General features: G+C 43.0%; 1 protein-coding gene across 4 annotated transcripts in view; it reads right to left on the reverse strand.

Moving 5' to 3' along the window:
- Positions 1–11,869, reverse strand: part of LOC137355433 (PH and SEC7 domain-containing protein 1-like) — a 144,569-nt gene extending 132,700 nt beyond the window's left edge. For all 4 annotated transcript variants that reach the window (XM_068020490.1, XM_068020491.1, XM_068020485.1 and 1 more), the window contains exons 1-2: positions 11,782–11,869; positions 9,189–9,293 (exon numbers count right to left, since the gene is read on the reverse strand). The gene's annotated coding sequence lies outside the window, so the exon portion shown is untranslated. The remainder of the gene's footprint in view (positions 1–9,188; positions 9,294–11,781) is intronic.
- Between the last annotated feature and the right edge of the window lie 449 nt (positions 11,870–12,318).

Raw genomic sequence — 12,318 nt, forward strand, 5'->3', positions numbered from 1 at the left:
TGGGAATGTGTTTAATATCTTTCTAGAGATGGCCGAACTAGTACTTGGCCGAGCTAGTACCTGAGCCCTGCCAACTTAGTTAATTTGTTCCCATGTTTTAAGCAGCATTTTCCATGATAGGAAAATGGGATCCCCCGGGAGCGTGCCCACACTTCAGGGTCCCTGCTGGGAGCATGCCCACACTGGCAGCAGGTCATGTGATGAAATCTCCAGGAATATGTCTGACCAGAGTTGGCAACCTGGGCTAGTTCCACTTTTTTAACCTCCCAACAACAAACAACTGAAAGCCATACAGCGGTACGACAATAAGGGACAGTCCATGTATTCTTACAGGCACAAAGTGGCTCATTTTACACATTAAAATACTGTAAAGTCACCACTGGCTGGTTTCCTTCACTGGAACATTCAGTCAGTGCCTGTTCCTGCACACTCCAGTGAGATCTGTAATGATGCACATTTCTGATTGGGTGCAGGCAGTGGAGGACAGCAGGAACTCCCTCTTAATGGCCATGGGAGATTCATAATAAATTACATTGAAATACTAATTCCCAAATCTTCCATATCTTTCTCTGTGCTTTAAAAGAAAGTAAGACTTGCATTTCACTAGCGCCTTTCATAGCCTCAGAACATCCCAAAGTGCTTTACAACCAATGAAGTACTTTTGAAGTGTAGTCACTGTTATAATGTAGGAAATGCGGCAGCCAATTTGCACACAGCAAGCTCCTACAAACAGCAACACGATAATGTTTTATTGACTGATGTTGGTTGAGGGATAAATGTTGGACACTGGGAATAACTCCCCTGCTCTTCTTTAAAATAGCGCCATGGGATCTTTTACATCCACCTGCGAGTGCCTCGATTTAACACCTCATTAGAAAAACTGCAGCACTAAATCGCTCAAGTGCTGTACTGGGAATGTCAACCTGGATTATGGGCTCTAGTCGCTTGGAGTGGGACTTGAAGGGCGGCACAGTGGCGCAGTGGTTAGCACTGCAGCCTCACAGCTCCAGGGACCCGGGTTCGATTCCGGGTACTGCCTGTGTGGAGTTTGCAAGTTCTCCCTGTGTCTGCGTGGGTTTTCTCCGGGTGCTCCGGTTTCCTCCCACAAGCCAAAAGACTTGCAGGTTGATAGGTAAATTGGCCATTATAAATTGTCACTAGTATAGGTAGGTGGTAGGGAAATATAGGGACAGGTGGGGATGTTTGGTAGGAATATGGGATTAGTGTAGGATTAGTATAAATGGGTGGTTGATGTTCGGCACAGACTCGGTGGGCCGAAGGGCCTGTTTCAGTGCTGTATCTCTAATCTAATCTGAACTTCAAATCTAACACACAGGAGGTGAGAATGCTACTGAATAAGCCATAGCCAACAACTGCTTACACTGTTACAGGCCATCATAACCAACGCCCATTGTATATATATTTTATAATAAAGAGGATAAACAGGCATGGGAGAGGGTGCAGAGAAAATTTACAAGGATGATACCAGCAATGCATGAATATACACAATAGGAAAGGATTGACAGGCTGCGTCTCTTTTCTCTTGGAAAAAAAGGGTGAGGAGGGATCTCGTGGATGTCTTACAAATTGTGAAAGGTTTTGATAGAGTGGATATAGAGAGAATATTTCCACTTGTGGGGAAGAGCATAACGAGAGGCCATCAATATATGTTAGTTGTCATGAAGACCCCACCTGTCAATAATGAGGCATATTAATTTAGTCAGATGAACATTAATTTTAAACTCTTGCTGGAATGAAGAAATGACTTGTTTAAAGAGATCAGCAGTGGCTGGAAAACATTTGCATACCAAGAGAGATGGTGCCTGGAGACAATAGAATGGCTCCCTGATCCAATTAACCCAAATGGATTTTGATCCCCAGACATTGAATGTGTAAGAAAGCTAGAATTCTAGGATGTCTGCTAAGATGGAGAATCCACAAATGCAGGAGTTTGCTATTTAAAAAACTAGTCACATGACTAACCTATTGGCCCAGGTTTTTTGTTTTGAACTGCCCACAGGACAGTTTGGGTCAGATTGCAACTGAACCCGGAAAAAGAGAGCCTCTCTCCTGGCTGCCTCGCTCTCTCTCTCTCTCTCTCTGTCTCTCATCAATTTCCAGATCCACTGAAGACACTTAAAATCAAGAGAAAAGACTCCTACATCGAAACAGGTTTGAAAGCATCCACCGGGCCCCAATGAAACAGCAAGATAACTGCAATCAAAGACTCTACATCAAACTCAAAGGATGGTAAATAAACCCCAGCTATTACTTCAAACTTTTCCCCTTTATTCTTTCTACTTTTCTGTCTCTATCTGCGTGTGCATCTAACAGGTATGCATGCTAGCCTGGTCGCGTCACGTATTCGTAGTCGTTAACCAAACTAGAGTTTAAGGTTAATAAACTTCTACCTTTCTTGTTTAAATCTAAGAAAACCTGTCTGATTGATTTCTTTGCCTTGCAATTGGGGAGCAGTGAACAAGGATTCACTGAGGGGGAGCTAAAAACAAGTGTTTTTAAAATTAAACTCTGTTACGGTTAATTCAGGCAAAGGCTGAGAGGGAACCCCTAACTCACCTGGTCGTAACAGAAATTTGGGGGCTAGCGTCAGAATTCGACCCACAGATGAACGAGAAAATTGGAAGTGGGAAGCCAAATAGATCCCAATTTTTTTTTTTTTAAAAAGAGAAAAGATTTCAATACAAGTTTTCTTGTGATTGTGTGTGCTAGAACACTAACATGTCTGTGACTGAAGTAAGTAACTCCCCAAGCCAGAGTGAAGTAACTTGGGATAAGTTAAAAGCACTGTCTATGGAAGAGTACAAAGAACAAAGAAAATTACAGCACAGGAACAGGCCCTTCGGCCCTCCAAGCCTGCGCCGATCCAGATCCTCTATCTAAACATGACGCCTATTTTCTAAGGGTCTGTATCTCTTTACTTCCTGCCCATTCATGTATCCGTCTAGATACATCTTAAAAGACGCTATCGTGCCCGCGTCTACCACCTCCGCTGGCAACGCGTTCCAGGCGCCCACCACCCTCTGCGGAAAGAACTTTCCACACATATCCCCCCTAAACTTTTCCCCTCTCACTTTGAACTCGTGACCCCTAGTAATTGAATCCCCCACTCTGGGGAAAAAGCTTCTTGCTATCCAACCTGTCTATACCTCTCATGATTTTGTACACCTCAATCAGGTCCCCCCTCAACCTCCATCTTTCTAATGAAAATAATCCTAATCTACCCAACCTCTCTTCATAGCTAGCGCCCTCCATACCAGGCAACATCCTGGTGAACCTCCTCTGCACCCTCTCGAAAGCATCCACATCCTTTTGGTAATGTGGCGACCAGAACTGCACGCAGTATTCCAAATGTGGCCGAACCAAAGTCCTATACAACTGTAACATGACCTGCCAACTCTTGTACTCAATACCCCGTCTGCTGAAGGAAAGCATGCCGTATGCCTTCTTGACCACTCTATTGACCTGCGTTGCCACCTTCAGGGAACAATGGACCTGAACACCCAAATCTCTCTGTACATCAATTTTCCCCAGGACTTTTCCATTTACTATATAGTTCACTCTTGAATTGGATCTTCCAAAATGCATCACCTCGCATTTGCCCTGATTGAACTCCATCTGCCATTTCTCTGCCCAACTCTCCAGTCTATCTATATTCTGCTGTATTCTCTGACAGTCCCCTTCACTATCTGCTACTCCACCAATCTTAGTGTCGTCTGCAAACTTGCTAATCAGACCACCTATACTTTCCTCCAAATCATTTATGTATATCACAAACAACAGTGGTCCCAGCACGGATCCCTGTGGAACACCACTGGTCACACGTCTCCATTTTGAGAAACTCCCTTCCACTGCTACTCTCTGTCTCCTGTTGCCCAGCCAGTTCTTTATCCATCTAGCTAGTACACCTTGGACCCCATGCGCCTTCACTTTCTCCATCAGCCTACCATGGAGCAGTCTTCCAATGAAGGGGAGACTAGGAGACAAATGGCCCAAGTCATATTTTTAGCAACACTCCCCTAGTTAAACTGCACTTGAGATTTGTTTTTTTGGAAATGTGCACAGCCAGCAATTGAAAAGTACCCCATTCTCACCAGCACTGCAGGAGAGTCATGAATTCAAAGATCTGGCGAGACTTCATCACCTGGTCAAGACTGAACTCATCTTGGAATTGAAAATATGGGTTATTTGTAGAATGTAGTGCAGGATTACTGTCCATGTCAAGGCTAGAAAGTCTGAATTCCCAAGACTAGTGGCCAACCATTTTTCCCTTGAATCTGAAGAAGCAGAAACAGGGTTGGAAATAGACTCTGACAGGGTATTGCTAGCAACGATACAATCGGAACAGGAAACTGAGACGAGACAGCGCTGAGGTGGCTTAAGTTAACTAGGGGGCGACACAGTAACCCCAGTGAAAACATGGCCAATATGGAGGATCATAATTCAGGGCTGGGTACAGAATTATTAAAGCTTTCCCAACTGATTCCAAAATTCAATGAGGGAGATGTTGAAGTCTTTTTTGTATTCTTTGAAAAACTTGCAAGGCAGTCAAAGTGGCCAGCTGAGGCTTGGACTCTCCTGCTACAAAGCAAGCTAACAGGAAAAGCCCATGAGGTTTATTCCCTGTTGCCAGATGAGAGTTCATCCAATTATGAAAAAATGCTATCCTCGGGGCATATGAGTTAGTACCGGAAGCCTATTGCCAGAAGTTTTGAACTGTCAAGAAGCAAGCTGATCAAACTTACCTAAAGTTTGAGAGAAATAAGCAGCTGGCTTATGTAAGATTCTTACATTGAAACAAGTTTGAAAGCGTCCACTGGGGCCCAACGAAACAGCAAGATAACTGCAATCAAAGACTCTACATTGAACTCAAAGGACAGTAAGTAAACCCCACCTACTGCGTCAACCTTTTCCCCTTTATTCTTTCTACTTTTCTGTCTCTATCTGCATGTGTGTTCATCACGTATGCATGCTAGAGTGGTCGCGTCACATATTCGTAGTCGTTAACTGAATTAAAGTTTAAGGTAATAAACCTCCACCTTTCTTACTTAAATCTAAGAAAACCTGTCTGATTGATTTCTTTGCCTTAAAATTAGAGAACAGTGAACAAGGATTCACTGAAGGGGAGCTAAAAACACTGTTTTAAAAATTAAACCCTATTATGGTTAAACCAGGCAAAGGCTGAGAGGGAACCCCTAGACCGCTTTCTCACCTGGTCGTAACATAGTCAAGAAATCCAAAAGGGAATTCAGAAGAAATTTCTTTACCCAGAGAGTGATGAGAATGTGCAACTACTGCTATAGGGGGTGGTTGAAGTGAATTGTATAGATGCACTTAAGAGGAGGCTAGACAAGCATATGAGGGAGAAGGGAATAGAAGGTTACAATGAGAGATTTACTTGAGGAAAGATGGGAGAAGGCTCAAGTGGAGTATAAATGCCAGCATGGACTAGATGGGCTGAATGGCCAGTTCTTGTGCCGTATCTCCTATGTAATCCTACATATGTAAAAGGAAATGTAATTTTGCTCGTTATGGGAGTTATTGCAGCAATGTTGGGAGGATGGTAACTACAACATGAAATAGTTACAGAGGCATTGTAAATATGGCCATAGGAACTTATAAAGGAATATATATAAAACATCACATCTGCTTGTCCTGGCACACGTCACGGGAGATCAGCCAGATATTTAGAATGTGATGAAAATTTGTGTGTGCATACACACTTCTTGTGTGAATGCAAAATATTTACCAGTTACAAGTTATATGAATAAAAGCAAAATACTGCAGATGCTGCAAATCTGGAATAAAAACAAGAAATGCTGGAAATACTCAGCAGGTCCGGCAGCATCTGTGGAGAGAGAAGCAGAGTTAACGTTTCAGAAGAAGGGTCACTGACCTGAAACGTTAACTCAGCTTCTCTCTCCACAGATGCTGCCGGACCTGCTGAGTATTTCCAGCATTTCTTGTTTTTATTACAAGTTATATGAAGTCCACTTCTTGTTTAAATTATGAAGGGTTCAGAGAGTAAATGAAGGGAAACTGTTTCCAAGGGCTGAAGGGTCAATAACCAGAGGGCAGGATTTAAGGTGATTGGCAAACGGACCAGAAGCAGCATGAGGAAAACTTTTAGAAGCAATGAGTGGTCAGGATTTGGAATGCACTATCTGATCAGCTGATGGATACAGATTCAATAGTGGCTTTCGAAAGAGAATTGGATAAATTACTTGGAGAAAAAAACTGCAGGGATATGAGGAAAGAGCAGGGAAAGTGGGACTAACTCAGCTGTTCTTTGAAAGAGCTGGCATAGACTCGATGGGCCAAATGGCCTCAGTCTGTGCTGTACTATTCTATGATTCCATGTTGCTGACTGACATAACGGTATTAAGCACATCAGCACAGAACTATCTATAGCAGGGAGATATTAATCCAACAAGATTGACAGATTTAAGATTCACAGAGCTGGTGTTTAACATAATGACATGGTGGGTTTTTTGTTTGTAATATTCACGGAGTAACTCAAGGGTCAACCAAGCTGTCCATGGCACAAAGAGGCAGAGGCAATAGCGAGTGATGGAGAGACTGGAAACAGAAGAGAGAAAATGAAATAGAGAGGGAGCAAGAATTTCGTCGGATGTACAGCACAGAAACCAGCCATTTGGCCCAAGCAGCCTATTGCCAGTGTTTATGCTCCACCGAGGAAAAGAAATAAAAAAAGAGAGGGAAAAAAAAAAGAGAAAAAAGGAGAGGGAGAGAGAGAGAGAGAATGAAAAACTGGAAGTCAAAATGAAATGAAAATGAACAAAGGAGAGAACGAAAATACGAAATAAACTGGTGACATCTAGTGGTTTCCATCATGCGTTTTCACTTGTAGGAATTGTGTTTTTTTTTAAGATGAACTTTTTCTGGCAATTTATTTTTTGAAGAACACTAAAGGGAGAACAATGGTCCTTTTCTGATGGGAAATGAGTCATTGCCCATTTCCCCCATAATTAACACACAAATGCAGCATCGGAACGGGCACTCTCTAAATGTATTTCATTAGCGGGTTGCTAATTAAGTGTCTTTATCATCCTCAGGCAGCCCCAGAGTCGTTCGCAGCCAATGAATTGCCTTTGAAGTGCAGTGACTGTTGTTATCTAGGCAAAAACAGCAGCACATTCCTGCACAGCAAGATCCCACAAAATGCAATGAAGTGATTGGCCAGACAATGTGTTTTTAAAATGGGGAGAGAGCTGTGTTTGGCCAGGACACCGGGAAATGGCACTTTGATAATTTTTACTGGGAAAAACAATGTGCTCAGAAAAAGTCTGATCCCTTACGATGTAAAATGGTAATGCCCTTCATTTACAGGTGTTGCTTGGGAATCATGCCACTGCAGCAGTACAACTTCAATAGGTTGATACTGCAAACCTTGTAAATTTAATAACTGTTTGTTTCCACATCACCAAAATCACCTAAAAATTAATGGCAAAAATAAGTTGCATCAAATAGATTTGAAATACCAGAATCCCACTAACACATAGGCCCTGATAATGGTTCTGCCTAGATGCAGCACCCCCTGTAGTTAGCTTGTGAAACTACAGCTGCTGGATGAATATAAATCAGACAAAATAAATTTACAGAATTTAAAAGGCTCAGTGTTTCCACTCTTTACTGCTTGTGGGAAAGATTACACAGACTCATTAAAATTACCCTGAACACGTTAGTATGAAATGAAAACAGAAAATGCTGGAAGTACTCAGCAGGTCAGGCAGCATCTTGTGGAGAGAGAAACAGAGTTAACATTTCAGGTCGATGAGCCTTTCGTCAGAGCTGGAACACGTTCAAGTTTTAAACAGCGAGCCAGGGAAAAAAGGGGCAGCGGAAGAAATAAAAGGGAAGGTCTGTGATAGGGTGGATGGCAGGAGCGATTCATTGATGATGGTGAAAGGCAAAAGGAGATGGTAACGGGACAAGTAAAGAAACAAAAGCTGGGTCTAGAGAAGATGGAAATGGTTACAGGTTAAGATCTTCCAGTTCTGGAAGAGATGAGGTCAGTGACAGTCCTAGAGACAGTGGCTTTTATGTTTGGTGCTGGGGGTCATGGTCTGGGGGATGTAGGAAGAAGGTCAGAGAGTTGGTGCTTAGCCTCTACAAGGTAGAGGTCGGTACGCCAGACAACAACACCACCCTTGTCTGCAGATTTTTCATTGCCTCATTTTTCATGACCATGCTTTCAGCTGCCAAGGCCCTAGGCTCTTAATTCCCTCCCTAAATATCTCCGCCCCTCTACCTCTCTTTTCTCCCTTAAGCCACTCATTAAAACTTACCTCTTTGACCAAGCTTTTGGTCATCTGTCCCAACATCTCCTTATGTGACTTGGTGTCAAATTTTATTTGGTAACACGCCTGTGCAGTGCCGCTGGACATTTCATTATGTTAAAGGTGCTATATAAATGCAGGTTGTTGCTGCTGCGGCAGGCTTTTTGTTTATCGCTGTAACCTTCTCCAGCCTACAACCCCCCCCATGAGCTCTGCATTCCTTTGACTATTGCCACTTTTGCCCTCCCCCCCCTTCTACTCCCTTTGCCCATCACTGTTCTCTGTGTCTTCAGCAGCCTAGTCTGGGATATGTTCCCTAAACCTCTCCTTCTGTCTACTTCCCTAACCTCCTTTAAGACTGTCCTTAAAATCCATGTCTATGACCAAGCTTTTGGTCACCCCTCCAAACTTTATCTGAAAAAACAGGGGACAGGTGAGCGAGAACACAGAGCCACAGTCTAGGCAGCACAGGTAGTTTAAATAGTCCACTTGAAATTAATATCAAAAATCATTTCACGTGCTTGACAATTAGATATTGTAGATTATTAGTAGTACACTGTGATATGATTTAAACCTTCAGCACGATTGCAATAAGCTGTTAGTTAAGGAAGGCCAGCATCGCTGTTCTCTCAGTCTCTGTCACCAATGGCATTGTGATGAAGTGAAATGTCCTTCTCATGGCAGAAGATGGAATTGTAGTGGTAGAATTATTTTTGTTTCCATGGCAACACGTGGGTGCTTCTGAAGTGAAGGTGACGCCTTGCTGAATTGGCCCCATTATAAACACATGTATATTCTCTAGTGAAAGGTGGGTGGGATGAAGGGGAAAGGAGTGGACCAGGAGTGGGGGGTTGGGGAGGACACACTTACCCAAGGACTGGTGCTTACAGTCTGTCCACTCTGTCTCAACAGCAGCTGCTCTCATCTGTGTTTGGAAATGTGGCCCATTTTGATGCTCATTGCTTTTATTCCCTTCTGTAAAGAAGATGAAGGGAGGAAGTCATTGTAGTGTTGAAGATGATGGAAGTATTTAATAGGGTAGATGAAGACAAGCTATTTCCTCTAGTGTGGAAGTCCAGGACAAGGGGTCATAATCTCAAAATTAGTGCGAGGCCGTTTAGGGGTTATATCAGGAAACACTTTGTCACACAAAGTATAGTGGAAATCTGGAACTCTCTCCACCAAACAGCTGTTGAGGCCGGGGGTCAATTGAAAATTTCAAAATCAAGATTAATTTTTGTTGAGCAATGATATTAAAGAATGTGGAACCAAGATGGGCAAATGGAGTTAAGACACAGATCACTCAAGATCTAAATGAATGGCAGAATAGTATCAAGGGGCTGAATGGCCTCCCCATGCTCCTATGTTAAACTAAATGGATAAATACACACAGTTTAACCCTACTCAGTCAGGAGATAATTCCAGATGAAAAACAAAGATTGACTTGCATTTATTTAGTGCCTTGCACAACCTTAAGATGTCCCATCGTGCTTTATAGCACATGATGTACTTGTTGAAGTGCAGTCACTGTTGTAATGCAGAGGAGGCGCCATTTGGCCCTTTGCCGTGATCGCTTAGTCTGAGCGAATGGCGTTACTTTGCTATTTTAATGGAGGTATGAGCCCATTTGATTTGGATGGGTTAGTACTCCTGTTAAAATCGGGAAGAATGGTGGTTCAAGCCATCACTAAAATAACAGAAAAATACTGCTGATGCTGGAAATCTGAAATAAAAACAAAAAATGTTGCAGCAGCAATTTACTTGTACTTCCTTCAATTTAGTATACTGTATTCGTTGGCCACAATGCACTCACCTCTATATTGGGAGACCAAACGCAGATTGGGTGGCCACTTTGGTGTACTTGTCCATAGATCACTGAAGGCAGCAGCACAGGTAGATAAGGTGGTTAGGAAGGCATATGGGATACTTGCCTTTATTAGCCGAGGCATAGAATATAAGAGCAGGGAGGTTATGATGGAGCTGTACAAAAATGCTAATTAGGCCACAGCTGGAGTACTGTGTACAGTTCTGGTCACCACACTATAGGAAGGATGTGATTGCACTGGAGAGGGTGCAGAGGAAATTCACCAGGATGTTGCCTGGGCTGGAGCATTTCAGCTATGAAGAGAGACTGGATAGGCTAGGGTTGTTTTCCTTCGAGCAGAGAAGGCTGAGGGGGGACCTGACTGAGGTATACAAAATTATGAGGGGCATTGATAGGTTAGATAGGAAGAAACTTTTCCCCTTAGCAGAGGGGTCAATAACCAGGGGGCATAGATTTAAGGTAAGGGGCAGGAGGTTTGGAAGGGATTTGAGGAAAAAAATTTCATCCATAGGGTGGTTGGAGTCTGGAACACACTGCTTGAAGAGGCGGTAGACGCAGGAACCCTCAACATTTAAGAAGTATTTAGAGGAGCACGAAACACCATAGCATACAAGGCTATGGGCCAAGTGCTGGAAAATGCAATTAGAATAGATAGGTGCTTGATGACCAGCACGGACACAATGGGCCAAAGGGCCTGTTTCTGTGCTGCATAACTCTATGACTCTACGACCTCCGCTCAGTCTGAAAGCATGACCCTGAGCTTCTGGTCACTTGCCATTTCAACATCCGCCCTTGCTCTCATGCCCACATTTCTGTCTTTGGCCTGCTGCAGTGTTCCAGTGAACATCAACACAAACTCAAAGGGCAGCACCTGATCTTTCAATTAAGCACTCTACAGCCTTGCAGACTGAACATTGAGTTCAATAACTTCAGAGTATGACTGGCCTTTTTAAAATATTTATTTATATATTTTTTATTTTATTTTATAACCATGTGCCTGTTTGTCATGTAGACAGAGCTGCTCATTATTCCACTATTAACACTCTCTCTGGACTAATGCTTTGTCTTTCACCACAAGCATTAACATGCTCTTAGCCATTGTCCCAGGACGGCTCTGTTATTTAATCCTCTGCCCTATCACACCTTCCCTTTTGTCCTCTTCCCCACCATTTCCCACCACCCCCCTCCCCACCCACTTCACTTGCTTAAAACCTAATTCTTTTTTAACCTTTGCCAGTTCTGGTGAAAGGTCACTGACCTGAAACATTAACTCTGCTTCTCTCTCCACAGATGCTGCCAGACCTGCTGAGTATTTCCAGCACCTTCTGTTTTTATTATAAATGAAAAATTAGGGATGCTCAAGAGGCCAGAATTGAACACGCACAACAATCTCAGAGGTTTGTAGGGCTGGGGAGGTTACAGAGATAGGGAGCAGCGAGCACATAGTAGGATTTAAGAACAAGGAAGGGAATTTTGAAATTGAGGCATCGCGGGACAGGGAAACAATGTAGATCAGTGAGGTCGGGGGTAGTGCGAGGTAAGATCGGGCAGCAGAGTTTTGGATGACCTCAAGTTTTTGTAGGGTGGAAGACGGGAGGCCAGTCAGGAGAACATTGAATTGTCGAGTCTAGAGCTTACCAAGGCATGGATGAGGGTTTCAGCAGCAGCTGAGTTGAGGCAGAGGTGAAGTCGGGCGAAGTTACCATGGTGGAAGCATGTGGTCCTGATGACGGAACTGATAAAGGCCTTTCCCTTTATTAGACAAGAAAGTGGTATGTATGCACAAGCTGTGTCACTGTGCAGTAAAATACAAAGCACAAGAATTATTTATTTCAACATGAATCACTTATAACAGAATCAACACAGATTTTCCACACAGTGGCACTATATGATTCCTTATTTAAGTCCAGTAAGAAGACACACATGAGCAATTTCACTACACACCAACTCACCTTCTTTCATTATCAGGCTAAGTGCCGAGTACAGCAGGTTCTGTCTTAGCGCAATTATTCCAAACTTCTAAACATTCTTCTCCCTCCCACCTTTTCCTTATTCCTGTCCAGCTAAAGGAACTTAAATTCAAACCTAATCGAATTAAATTATTTGCTTGCTCACCTGTAGTTTTCCAGCCGTACTCCAAGATAATTTAAATTATTCATTTATTTCACCCTTGTT

This window comes from Heterodontus francisci, chromosome 42 (assembly GCF_036365525.1).
Source record: "Heterodontus francisci isolate sHetFra1 chromosome 42, sHetFra1.hap1, whole genome shotgun sequence".
NCBI lineage: Eukaryota > Metazoa > Chordata > Chondrichthyes > Heterodontiformes > Heterodontidae > Heterodontus > Heterodontus francisci.